Here is a 14,526-nt window from a genome sequence, read left to right on the forward strand (position 1 = left end):
CCTTTCCTCCCACACCTGTACATCTAACCGATGCAGATATGAAGGATTAGATGAATCACTTCATGGCTCAGCAAGACTGTGGCAGAATTTATCTCAAGGCTCATTCCTGAATGATGAGTTCCTTGGTTTCAAAGACAATAGGTTTGTAGCCATGATCATCCCTTCCTTCAGTACTCTTCTAACAGGCCTTTTCTTCTGAAAGGGTTATAACTTTAGGCAGCTTTCCCCCATGCTTGTACACTGAGGCTCACAGTGCTGGATCAGTCTGTTCATCAAACAAGAGGAAAGAAATGGGATAAAGTTAAGGAACAAAAATATTTCAAGATTAGCCCTCCCAGTGTAAATCAGCATGTGGACCTTCACTGGGTCACATGAAAACCTCACGCTCACATTTAATTTGCCCATCCTGAAGTATTTTTCCTCCTAATGCCAAACACCATAATGCTCTCTGTCAGTGATTTGAAATTATTGTATAAGCTACATATCGGGTACACTATTGTTAATGAAATGCACACAAGATGATGAACAACTTCCTTTTCCTGCTGGAGCCCAGCTGCAACCAGGCCCTGTATCCTTGATGCTGTAAATCAGGGCTTTGTACTCCGGGAGGATTCAATCAGCTGCAGGTGTGGGCCCGCCGAGGCCGCCTGGGATTAGGTAGCAGTATTTGATATGAGATCCCAAACAGCACCAGCAATCTACACACCACATGTGGCCAGTCTTTGGAGAAAGCAAAGGAAAAACACTGATGAAATGTGGCACAGGACCATGGAATGCAATTTCAAACTTCCACATCTGCAGGAAAGAGAGAAAGAAAGTTCCTAATTTTACAGTGATGATGTCATTGAGAATACATGATAGCGAAAATGATGTGCCAGGGCTTCCATAAACTTAACCACTTAGGTTGTTGCTAACCAAGGGGTGATATTCATTGTTAAAAATGCCTTAAAGTTCTGAGGGGCTACTCTGCCAGTCTGCCAAAATGTGTCCAGTGTCATGTCTGTGCTGTGAATTTGGCTCTGTGGACCGAGCATCACAACCACATTTGTGCAGGCACAAACCTGAACCTTTGCCGAAGTTTGTTCACTGAACACTGTCATTAAGGAGAGGTGATTTGATCAAATTTGCTCCAGTGTGAAAAGGTAAAGTGCTTGCCTTCAACAAAAAACAACAGAAATGGTTGTTTAGTTCACTCCCTGAGGTTAAAATTGTGAAGAGTTTATTTTTAATGTAAACCGTTGATATCTAAGGGATAAAGAAATGTTAAAGCAGGTCTGGTTTTGTTATTACTGTAAAGATAAAGTATATTGAAAAGAGCATGTCCTTGATTTTTTTCTTAAAAAAAATCTGTTTTCCATTAGCTTATCTTGATAGCTGAAGTTAATCATTATTTTCAACCATATATGATTTAGATATTATGTCATTAATTCATGTACAATCCATCTGAATAATGATTGTGGTTTTCTGCTTTACAAATTCATCTACTTCACTGAGAAACCAAAAGAGTCAAATTCCATGCAACATCTGGTTTCCATTTTATGTAATTGCTATTTTCAGAGTTATAATCATGTGTTATTGTAAGGACCACAGTGTCAATCATGCTGCTAATGGGGAAAATTCAATGCCTAAATACCTGAGAGAACAAGAAGCTGACTTAAACAGGTGCATTTAGACACTTGGTTTTAAGTATAATTCTAGTCTACCAATTTAAATAAATCATTTTAAGAAGAAACTATATTCTTTCCATACCTTCTATTGAACCAAAATTTAATACAAACTTCTACATCATGAACCTGGTTTTATTCCCATTAATTCAAAAACAGTGGGATCTGATCCCATGCAAGTTCTGTACCATTAACCCAGTGTAACTCTAAATCCAGTTTAATTTAGTCAATGTCAGTACAAAAAGTTAACTCCCTTTTACCAATATGAGTGGAGGGGAGACAATTTTAGCTCCCTTTAAAGAATGAATATAAGGTACAAAGCTACATTAGTTATCACATCCATTAAAAGGTGCAGAAAACAGACAAAGGAAAATGATGACAATCCATGTTTTCAAGTAAAATATCATACCAAAATTGTAATTGTATTCTTATGAGCTTAATTTAGAGTTTGATTACAAGCAGAGTAAGAACTAGTCATCAATATTCAGAGCAATTACAGCTCAAGGTACAGATCATGACAGAGAGAGCTCTCTAATCAACCTTTCTTGTGTTTAACACTTCCTCTTTTTTATTATGTTGTTCAGACAAATTTTCAGGTACAGCTGACTAGTTTGTCCTTAAAAATAAAGTACAAAACTAATATAAATTTTTTATAATATATATAATTTTATTATGTATAATTATGGATGCATAGAAAATATATTTACCTGTGCAGTAATTTTGTCTATTTTGGAGGTAAAACAGTATATTTTGAACAACTGGGGGGGTGTGCAAAAAATGTATTCATTTTTATTTCAGTACTCACTATATCAACAAACAGGTTGATAAAGGTAAATCCTTTACCTCTGGGTAGCAACAGTCAGTGAATACATAAAATATTGTTAATATCTGCTTTTGAAAATAAGGAGAACAGTGACAAATTTTGCAATTCCAGCAGCAGAGAACTTCTGTGAAAGTTACTCTTACCCGGAGCAGTAAAAGTTCATAAGGCGAAACCTGGAGACATTTACATATGTACACTTTTGCATTAACACCTTCTGAAGACATTCATATTTTATCCCACCTCTCCTCCTCAAAACCTTCAGGTACACAGTGGTGTAAGTACAGGACAGGAACGGGTTGTGTTTAAGAGTACTAAGACAGGGAATGACTTTCCTGACCTAACTTTGAAAGTTAATCTTCGCTAGTTCCTCTTGTGAATATTTGAAACTCAGACTGAGATGAGCTGCCAAGTTGGAAGCTATGCCTGTTATTGCCATGAGAGACACAGTGGGCACACCCCGCCTCTGTTTCCCCGGGGTTTCAGCTGTAAATTCTCTGCAGTTGCATCCACAAAAGTAGTTTTGCATGTATGCACAACCACGGCTCTGCAGGGTGTGGTTAGATCCCTTCCCAGCTTGGATAAGTGCCTGTGTGCATAGGGAGGGAAGAGCAGCATTCACCCATCTGGCAATTTTATGGCCACATTAATTGATCCAAAGTAAATTTCTGCATTTGCTGATATGCACACATCAGCCATGAATACAAAGGATGCTTAAGGTGATTAAAACAGACAAGCAAGACCAAGACATTTGGGAAACCCAGAGGTGCTGCATCATCTGAATTGCAGGCAACAGCCTATTCCTAGTAGGAATGTGCAAGTAAAGGCAAATTATATTTTCACTTTCCCCAGGAAACAATGTCTGAGGTGAAAGTCCATCTGTACTGCTTGAAGGGAATGCAAAAACATGAAAAGAGGCACAATTAATTAGTCCAGAACTTCGTAGAGCACACTGCAATTCATTCTGGGGTGTTTTCACATCTGAGTTAATAAAGCTATATAGCAAATAGAAATGTGGAGTTAAACAAGTTAAACACACTAGAGGAGAAGAAAGTTAGCACTGGGGACCCTCACAATTTTCGTTCCCTCAAACAAAGGATTGTGTTTGTTTCTGTGTTTGTTTTTTTAATCACTTTTCAGCTCAGGACTATGTATAAACCTTAGTTTTCTCTTTTTAAGAATGGCATATCAAGCCTGAAGAAACTCCTTAGGACTTCAAAGCTAACACCCCTGATGACAGAAGGTAAATCAAAAGAATTCAAGATTTATTATTTTTTTTTTTTAATCTTATGATTTTGAGAGGAAGCAGCTCATGATTTGAAATGCAGAGTCAGCAGAAATGCAGACATACTCTGCATTGCATATCTCTGAGTAAAGCATAAGACATATACCACACTAGATGTAGCTTCTGACTTCTTAGGGCTGACAGCAAAATTCCAGGGTCTAATTACACAGCTGTTTTTGCATGACTATCTGTAATGCTGATTTTGCGGGTATAAGTCTTGGTATATTACATTATTAGTTCTGTTAATAATTGTGTTTCCAAAACATTGTCTTAATCCAGGTAAATCAGTGGCAATCTTCCCATATGCAAATAAATATGTTTAGTGGATTTTGCTTTTTTATAAGGATTAGTGAGACCTTGTAGCTGTCTTTCAGTATCTACAGGAGCCTGCAAGAAAGCTAGAAAAGGACACTGCACAAGGGCATGTAGTGCATAGGACAAGGGGGAATGGCTTTAAACAGAGAGAGGGTAGGTTTAAACTAGATATTAGGAAGAAATTCCTTCCTGTGAGAGTGGTGATGCCCTGGCACAGGTTGTTCAGGTAAGCTGTGAATGCCCCATCCCTGGAAGTGCTCAGGTGTTGTAGTGCTAGGTTTAGTTTAGCAAGCTGCAGCTTTCCCTGAGAGCTCAGTGGGGCTGCGTAGGGCAGGGCAGCCATTCTGTCCTCCCGCAGTCCTTTTCGGACGGCCCCGCACTCTTGCTCTGGCCAGCTATCAGCTCTACAACACAGTGACGGCGAAGGAGGCGAGAAGGGTCCCTCCCTGAGGGTTTCAGAGGACCTTTAAAGGTTACATCTTGTCCCGGTGATCCCCAGAGGCAGAGAGACCTCATGGTCCTGGCACATGGGGGTTTTCTCAGGGGCGATACATGGGCAGAGTTGGGGTACAGGAACCCATAGGGAGAACCCGAGGGAGTTGCCAGGGCTAGGGGCAGGGGAATGTGGGGAGGAACAATGTGAAAGGCATTTAATAAATGAATCAGTGGGAAACACAACACCACGCTCAGGGCCAATTTGGATGGAGCTCTGAGAAACCAGGTCTAGTGGAAGTTGTCCCTGCTCATGACAGGGGGGTTGGAACTGGATAATCTTTAACATCTCTTCCGAACCAAATCTATGACTCTGTAATAATTCCCCAGTTAAACCAGTAAAAAAGTGTACCTATATGTTCTTCCTGAATTTATCATGCATATCAGCTTTACATTCCCAAGTGTGACATTGCACCAATATGAATTTTGCTATCATTTATTAGAGAGGACAAAAAGCCTTTACCAAAGAAATTTTCACATCCAACTACAGCAGAGAAAAATTCCTGCCCAAGTGATGGCAGAAGCAAAACTCAAAAAATTTGCCATTTTTAATTTCAGACACAGAGACACAAAGAAATTGAATGTGTTATAATTTTCACAAAGGTTCAAGTAATTAATTGATCCAACAAAAAAAGTAGCACTTTCTAGAATTAAATCTTTTGCAAGATACATGACATAAATAACTGATATGGATTTATTTTGGTTATATTAGAGTCAGATGAATGGTGGAAAATAAGAGAATTTCTTGTCTGTGCTGACAGTTTGTGTTTTAGTATACAAATATTTTGCTTCTCAGTTATTGGCAGTGAAGTGTTGGTCTCGGTCCATTTCTTGAGGCTTATCACTATGGTATTGCACTGAGACATCAGCTGAGATCTAATTTTCCTAAATAAGCATTCAAACTACAGAGTTCTAGAACAAATACTTTTCAATTGCTTTCAGTAGGTGCTGGATGCCCTGTTAATTTTAGACTTTCAGTTCAGGTGATTCTCAGAGCACACAAGCTTCATGTTTGGTTCACTATATGTTTGGGGGAGAGGAAGACACTTCTAATCAGAATAGTCAACCTTGATGCCAAGCCAGATGATAAGGTGAATATCCAGTGTAATCATATACTTCATTCTCCATGCTTAGGCTATCATTTTAAAGCATATTTGGATTAGGGATCAATTTATTTTAACTTTTAATCTCTACTTGTCCTATTATAAAGTAGAAACATTAAATAAACCCTCAGAGAAAGGCATTAAAACATGGCAGCAAAAGAAAGAATCCGTGTGGTTAAATTGGCTGAATAAATTTATTTCTTGATTGTTTTAAGAGAGATCTCAATACTTATCCTCTAGAAATTCAGGATGAGATTCAGTTGTCTAATCATTGGTACATAGAAAAATTTTAGATGGCCTGAAATATTCCACTGTCTCCACGTGCCTCTCCATATATGCATGGGTCCATTGCATGTCCTATGTGATAGTCAAACCATCATGTGTGGCCAGCTGGTAAACATCAGAGCATTTCAGATGGCAGCACACGTATTCAAGTGCGGCTGAATTTTGTCCATGGGATTCCACTTGCACAGCAAAGGACATTACGTAGGCTGCTAAACCCAACTGTGATGTGTAGCCAATAGAGTCAGCGAACCAGGCTCGGGTGACTTTAGTGCTCGTTTAGGATCAGCAGCCGGAGGACAGACAGGATCCCATACTGATCTTGAAAGAACACAAAGTATCTATAGGCAACAAGATCAAACCCCAACTCTGAAGATTCACAGCACAGTTTCTAACAGTCCTCAACACTTTGGTGATGTCTTAGAAGGACTTTTTTTCATTTTCACAGAGAAAGACATAAAATAATAGATTATAAGGGACAAAATGATCCAAGAAATAAAACCGTCTAAATGCCAGAGTCATGTTCGTAACAGTGAGATCTGCTAGTCAGTGGAACATTTTCCCAAGGGAATTTATGGTAGAACTTCTGATTAGTTAGTTAAAGTATGACCAATCAATACTCTTAACAAAAATACCCTTAAGAGCAAATATTTCTGTCAGGAATTATTTTGTATGTATAGGGAAATCAGTATGATCAATCCAGAGACATTTTTTTTGAGTGTGTGGTACCACGTAATGAATGTACAGACTCAGTGTAAAAATTAGCTGGCTTAGGAGGATTTAAAAAGTAAACATATGGAACACAGTTTGAAATATTCATGTTTTCCTCTCATAGTAGGCCAATGTAAATATTATTCCACATGTTATCAAGTAATTCCAAAGCTAAATGTACTTACCCCAAGAATCGTCATGATCAAAATCTAACAAAGTCCTTTTGAAAGGGCTCAGTATACATAAATTAAAGGTAGCCCAAAGAAAGATAGGATTCAGCTCCTAGGGAAAGAGCTGAAGAGCACTTGGTTTTGCTAGTTCAGTACACCAGGTCCACTGCTGGCCCAGTCTGAGCTCCAAGCAATCCATAAGCTAGTCAAGAAACAACCTATCTACACTTTTGCCCTTCAGGAAGGCCTGATTGACGACACACAGGCAGAACTTGCTGCATGACCATGGACAAAGTCTACAGTGAAGAGAGCACAGCAATCACAGTGGCTTTCATCCAGAATGAAGGTGTTAACTACTTACAAAATGAGGAATGGTAGGATCATGTACTGAGCAGGTGGAAAATTGAAGTTGGCATAATTCCACTTCAGTCATAGGGACTCATGTGGTGTCCATAGCAATTGCACTCTGAACTGTGCAGTGGCTCAGCTCCCAGAAAAGAGGAACACAGTGAACTTCCTTCATCCATGCAACCAGCCTGCTTAATTGCTGTTGATAGGGATAAGCTTCTCAGAGAAGGACAACTCTATTTCTAATTCCCTTCCACACAGAGCGCAAGTCTTCACTTCTAAGCAATTACTCAAATTCATATATAAAGTTCCTGAGCAAGGTTCTCTCTTCTCCATATTGAAGCAGGTCATGACACCCAATCAGTATCCAGGATTTCAGAGCTGCAGTTTGAGAGAAAATGCTAACTTCATGTCCCTGTATGAGGCCTATCCTTTCAGATAGTTTTAGACAGCTCCTGCTTAACTTTCAGGAGTAAGGAATTACTCATTTGAGGTCGTTCCATTCCTACAGGGGCAATGTAAAAAAATTATGTATCTGGAATCCCTGCCTGTGTCCAGATAGACATTTATAGACATCGCACTGCCAGAAACAGATGCTGAGAGAGGGAATTCTGAACCTGAACCAATGGGAAATAATAATGATGGGCCTATTACAAACTAACCAGAACACCACAAATGGGGCAAAAAAATCTTTTACTGATTTGATTAATTTCTGGCTGTACTGACAGTTTTGGTTTTCAGTGAATTAATGCCTTCTTTAGATAACATAATTGGAAAATATTCCCAAGAGTGACAAAACCAAAGAATTTTTATTGTTCCTATCTGCACCCTATTTATGGGTGCTACTCTGCTTCACTCAGCAGTTGCATTCCCTTACCCCAATGATGAGTTTCTTCTAAAGCCTTAACTGTAAATAATTACCTTCCAATAGGCAAATCCCATCTTTTAGTCAGCTAAGTTTCTTTAATCAGTACATTCTTTAAAATATTCTCTCAGGTTTCCTTCACAATCTGTTTCTGGGGAATTGTTGGTAGTAAAAGTCTTTGCTACCAGTCACAGTACTCTCATCAGCCCCATAATGGGATGTGAAGCTGCTTCAGCAGGAATCATTTATGGATGAAACTTCTACATATATGCACAGCTTCTGTAAGATGCTGAAAGCCCATCTCTTTTAGTCAATCCAAGGTTCAGAAAAAGAGGAATATGTGACTTCAGCATTGCCAGCTCTCGTAATTTGCCTCCTGAATCTTATGGCAGTTTGCTGTTTCTTTTCCATCAAACTTCATCTCCTGGGGTTATATGATTAAGTTTCTCAGTTTTCCTCCTATAAAATAAATATATTCCAGTTTCTAGACCACAAATGCAAGCTAGAAAGAAGGAATCAAAAGAAACCTGGAGTTTCCCAATTTTATTTAGTCGTGATTTTTTGAGTAACTTTTTTGACTACTTGACAACCAATACAAATTCTGAATGTCAGTGGCTGGCAGCCTAGATGCTCTCTCAGCTTACTACAGAAAGGGAGTGAAGGTGCATGCTTAGAGGGTTGTTTTACAGCATGACCAAATCCGGGGAGGGTAATTGAAATGCTGGACCAGTTGTTAAATGTATATTATCTAAACGCCACCTGCCTGGCAGATCAAGGCAATGAGTCCCCCCAGAACTATTGAGGGTGCTGATTTTTGCACTTCCTTGACTTCAGTATGGTTTTAGTTAACACATACACCTGCATAATTGAAATCAATCCAACCACAAGTGATACTCATGAACAAAAAAGTACACAAAACAAAACAGACAAAATGACAGAGTTTAGAGGACAGGCACTAGACCAGTAAAAATAGCTGATGAACCTTGCCAGCTGTTGAAAAACTGTCTGTGGGATCAGTTCCTTTGTTCTTCTCTAATAATAGTTTGGTTTATGTTTCTTTTTTTTCCCTCTTTTACTTTTACTGTTTTTATTTCGCTTTGATGTTGAAAACAGCCACAGCTGCAATACAAAAATTATTCTTCCTACTTTCATACACAAGTTCATGCACTCAGAGGCAACTTTCTTTTTCATACACATTACATGTGCAGAAGCACACTCACACATGTAAATATATGCACCAACACATGCAAAATATGCATTGCTTGTGAGTGTATCCTGGTGTCAAATGACTACAAATAAAAAAGAATTAAGATTTATCTAACCAAAAGGAAACAAGAAAACTTGAAGATCTTTTTAGTTTTAAAGTTTTAATAACATATAAGAACTTCTTCAGCTTTGTGAAAATCTGCAAGACCCCTCCAAATGTTTCATATCCTTATACAATTATTCCTTTTTTTTTTAATTATTTATTTAAATGTGATAATTGCTGCAGATGCCCTGCACATCCTGGAAAACCTTTTAATTTACAAAGAATCCTAAGTAGGATCAGCAGCAATATAAAGATTACAGAAGTCTTCCTTCCCAGATGCACAATATCCACAGAATCCCTCCTATGTAGCTCAGTTTAATATAGATCCTCATGTGCACAGGAGATAAAGTAGACCCTCCAGCATGCTCTGAAGTCTGGTGCTCTGAGCATATTGAGAACATGAGGTTGTAGAGAAACTTCCAAGAGTCAGAACATTCCTATACAGTTATTAGTCTCGTTTCTTAAGTTAGTCTCACAAACCTCCTGTGTTGTTAGTAGATATAATTATTCCTTTTTGGATGGGAGGAAAAAGAACTGGGAAATGTAAATGGCTTATTCAAGGTGACACAGGAAGTCTGCGAAGAGCTGCAAATTGAACCCAGGTTCTCCGACTCCCAGTCCAGTTATTATATCAATCACAAAACCTTCCTTCCTCTACGAGATATTTAAAAACAAAAACATTTATAACTTGACAAAGAGCTTTTCTTCACACATCAAATGGGAGGCCTGAAGTGAATTTTTCTTTTGAATTTGATTCAATTTAGTACATAGTCTCAATTAGCCCAATATTTCTTAAATTACTAAAATGATAACAGAACCTAACATCATTATTATTATTATTATTATTATTATTATTATTACTTTGTACAGCATTACCATTTTAGTTCAGGCTCTCATGGCATTTTGTATTCCCTAACTAATATTAAAAAAATTAAAGATCCTACTTTCCAGAGTTTACAATTGAAAAGATGAGATTATAACCTCAGGCATGCTGAGTATTATTTGGTAAATTTTATCTATTTTCTAACTCATTTTTCTTCATTGTAAATGGATTATAATAACTGCTTCTTCCCTAGAAGCTCAGTTGCAAGTTCTGAATAACAGGATGAGGAGGTAGTTTTGTCTTTATAACTTATTACAGAGTCACAGGGGTCACTTGCAAGTACTGAACTCCCAAACTAGAGCTAAATCTCTAAATAAACATCACCTTTCAGAAAAATGTAACCAGCTCTGAAATTTATATATGCATGTATTAAGTGTATGTATATAAATATATAGATACAGATGCAGGAAGAGGAATAGTAATTATCTTGAAATGCACACATATATGCACTTACATATTAGTTGAAAATACTGCTGTCTCTTGGAAATGTCCCAAGAGCAGCTTCAACTGCTCATTAGTTCACTTTACCAGGAAGAAGAAAAGAATTTGTTCCAAGTATCTGAATAAAGAAATATAGTTTAAGGAGGTGACAGGAACAGAGCTGGCAGCAGCAAAAACTTATTTGAAGTTTTTAACTACTTAGGTATTTCACTTCTAAATTACTCCCAGTTCTTTTTACAGTGCCATCAGCCAGACTGAACTCTCCTTCCTTTCATCCTGTCTGCTTCCTTTGGACACTTCCCATCCCTGCTAAAAACATTTTTTAAATGTTCAGTGGTGTGGTAGATCTACAACAGGAAACAGCTGGTATTGGCAGCTGGCAGGACCGGGCAGGAATCCAAATGGGGCTTCGGTCCCAGTGCTGAAGCTTCTGTGACCAAGCGTGTTCTGTGGTTCCAGGTTATTACATGGTGAACTCTACCTAGAAACAGTAGCACAGCCATCAGGGGAGGCAGAGCCCTGCTGTGAAACTGCTGACCTCTCACAGGTGGGATGGTTCATTTGATAAGAGGAGAAAAATAGGATCTAATTTTGAGCCGAGACTCTCCGTCACAACTGTATATGGTTTGTGATAAGATTTATCAGTGCACTCTGAAGACACTGTGTTCATAATTTGTTATACAGCAGGAAGCAATTTTTATTATATGATTTGGCAGAGGAATGGAAGAGAGACTATTTAATTTGTAGCTGGAGCCATTGTGAATTCCACAACAGCTCCAGTTTCCTCTTGAATTTTCGTTTTCCTGGAAAAAAAAAATCTAACATTGTTTGCCAATGGGAAGAGGAACTATTGGGGGCAATCAACTGCTCTTCCTTTCTTCTGAGGCCTGTTCTTACAGAAGGGACGAGAGGACAGAAGAAGCCAAATTTCTCAATAAATTAATTCTTCATGCCTAGGCTTCTTGCTCTAGATTAACCCTCCACCATTTCTTCTCCTGCTAAACAGAGGAAATAAAGGAGGAATCATAAGATGGACATGCTTACTTTGAGGTGCAGCAGAGGAAAATATCTACCTTAATTATCTTCAATAAGGTAAAAAGAAGTAAGGGAAGAACTAAGGATATATGTCTTTGGAGGAGAAAAAGGTCTGTGTGAGATGAAGACAAAAATAGGTGGTGACAGAACCAATGAGACTAGGGAAGATAGGAGAGCTGTAGGAATAAGACACCAAATCATCTTATCCTGTCCATCTGTGGGAGCAGGAAATCTAGGGTGACTCTTTAGGGAACCAGGTACTCTGGGGCTGAAACGGGACAGGAATAATTCCAAAGCTTAAAGACAGGCCAAACAGTTCAATGTAGTAGTTTTAAAATAAATCAGATGAAATATACCGATACTCTGGGAATTAATCACATGGTTTTGCAAATCAGGCTTGTGATTTTTGATCCTCTGAAAACTGTCAACACCGTATGCAGTGCATAACCACAGATGTGAGACAGCTTTTTTGTATGGGTGCAAGGGAGAGCAATAAAGTGTCTTCCAGAGCATTTACAAGACACAAAATGACTTTATCTTCCTCTCCCAGAAACTAGGTTCATGAAGAGGGGTGGTCCATCAACAATCCTTTACAGGGAAAGTCCACCAGAAGACTGAGTAGTTGAATTAAGGGGTTTTCTGTTCTTGCCAATTGAATAAAATTTACTTATTCCATTTCTTTTTCTTCTCTTTTTTCTTGTCCCCTTAGGCTGGGATGTACAATTTCACTGCCAAGATATAAGACGACAACATACTCGCATGTTTTTCCGTCCTAACTCGCATCATGCACCAATCTCCTCTCATGCTTCTTGGTTCTCCCACACATTCATTGGCCATTCCCTTGTCTACAGCACTCACAGGGATAGAGTTTGGGTTGTGAGCTTGGATAAAAACAGACAATTCTTGAAGGGGACCTTTATGTAAAGGAAAAAGTATCTTCATTTTTGTTCTTTTATTTATGCTATCAGTTTTCTTGTGACTGTTGTAGTCTGTTCAAACAGAAAATTTAGTTCTTTTGCTGGAGTATAATTAAGCAAATGATTGGAGAATATTGTAACTACAGGTACAATGCTCTTCTGTCTTTCAAATTCTACCTAAATAGTAGAACATATTGTATTGATTATTTTTGATCTTTCTCCTTTCTTGTCCTGACCCTTTTACCTTTGTCCTGGTGTCTGTAACTGCCACCCCTGTAAGTCAATCAAACTACAGGTACTGTCTTAGGGGACCCTTTTTCTTTGTTTCAGAACGGGTGAAGCAAGGCCAGTGATTGAACAAACATGACTATCAGATTTCCATGAGAAACAATATTTAGTAATCTTAGCTAAAACATGTGGTATAAAGACTTTGGCATTATCAACTGGGATTGATCACAAATCCATGGACACTCTTGGGCAACTGTGCCAGCTCCAAGGCAGAATGAATGAATGGTTTGCAATGAATTTTGCTTCGTCTCCTTGTTTCCAGGGTTTTCCATTCAATAGCACCCTGTGCAGATGAATAGAGGGAAATGGAGTGAGATCTCTGAGATCACTGGATCTGGAGAACTAGAGCACCAAGACTGTCGAGTACACACCAGCATATGCTCTCATCTGGTACACAGTCCATGTCCACAGAATTATCTTGTCTAAGTTTTTCCACAAATAGGGTCATGAAATATTTCTCTAAGGCAATATGTTGGGCTTTGACACTACAACTTCCATAAAGGAGCAGTTTAAACAGGTGAGTAGAAGAGCAGCACAGTAAAAAAAAGTCCTGGGAGATTTACCAACTATCTGGAACGCACAGGGTAGTGACCTAGCCTAAGCCATTGGCTAATATCACCAAGTGACCTTTCACTGGTTGTTTGACTCCTTTGTGCCTTAGCAAGTTCAGCTGGAAATAAAAGCAAGACTTCACTGGAAACCAGACATTGAGTGTAAACTGTGGTTTCCTAGATAAATAAATTACAAAAGAAAGTTTTAAAGGATTCACACGGCCAGTGTCTAGCACTTTGAACAGACAATGGGTAACAAAAACCGTATGTGCAAATGCTGTGTGGCAACACTGCTGTACTACAGATTCCCCATCCAAATTTGCAAATTATCTAAGCAGCCCTTATTTCTGAGCCTTTGAAATGACAGTCAGCCAAGATAGAATTCCCTTGGGGCAGGACCCTGTCTCAGCAGCATTACTACCAGTTGCTATATTTCATAGCGTTAAGTAAAACTTTATGGCAGAAGTGTGGAAAAATTTATCTTTTCATACCATAAACAAGTATGAATCTAATCATCTTTGCTTTTCCTGATATAACTCGGGTTCCCACTCACAACCATTTACTCAGATGAATTATCCTATTGAATTCAATGGGATTTTCCTCAGTAATGTGTTATATGGGATATTGGAGGATGTCCCTGTATTGGCCAGTGTCTGAGATTTTGAGCATTTTCTTCCAAGTTTGGACGTGTATATAACTATTTCAGTTTGGGTGAATGGAAAGCTTTGCCCAAGCAATTGGGGAAAGCATATGAGGAAGGCTGACTCATCAAGGTCCCAGCTGAGCAACTTGTCTCACAGATCTGAACTACAGCCAATTCATTAAACTTTAATTCAGCAGACTTTCTAGAAGCCTATCTTCTCTGATGAGATTTACTTCAGTGCTCAGTCTCAGATCGCTTACTATCACTATAGGGGCATTCCCAATTTTGATATAGTCAGTCATGTCTCATTACTGACCAAGACTGATATTTGGTGCTGAATACTTCAAAATAATTTGTCTATATTTTTCAAACTCACAAAGCTTGTGGAACTCAGGAGATGCATG

Source organism: Coloeus monedula, assembly GCF_965178545.1.
Source record: "Coloeus monedula genome assembly, chromosome: 2".
In the NCBI taxonomy this organism is placed as follows: Eukaryota; Metazoa; Chordata; class Aves; order Passeriformes; family Corvidae; genus Coloeus; species Coloeus monedula.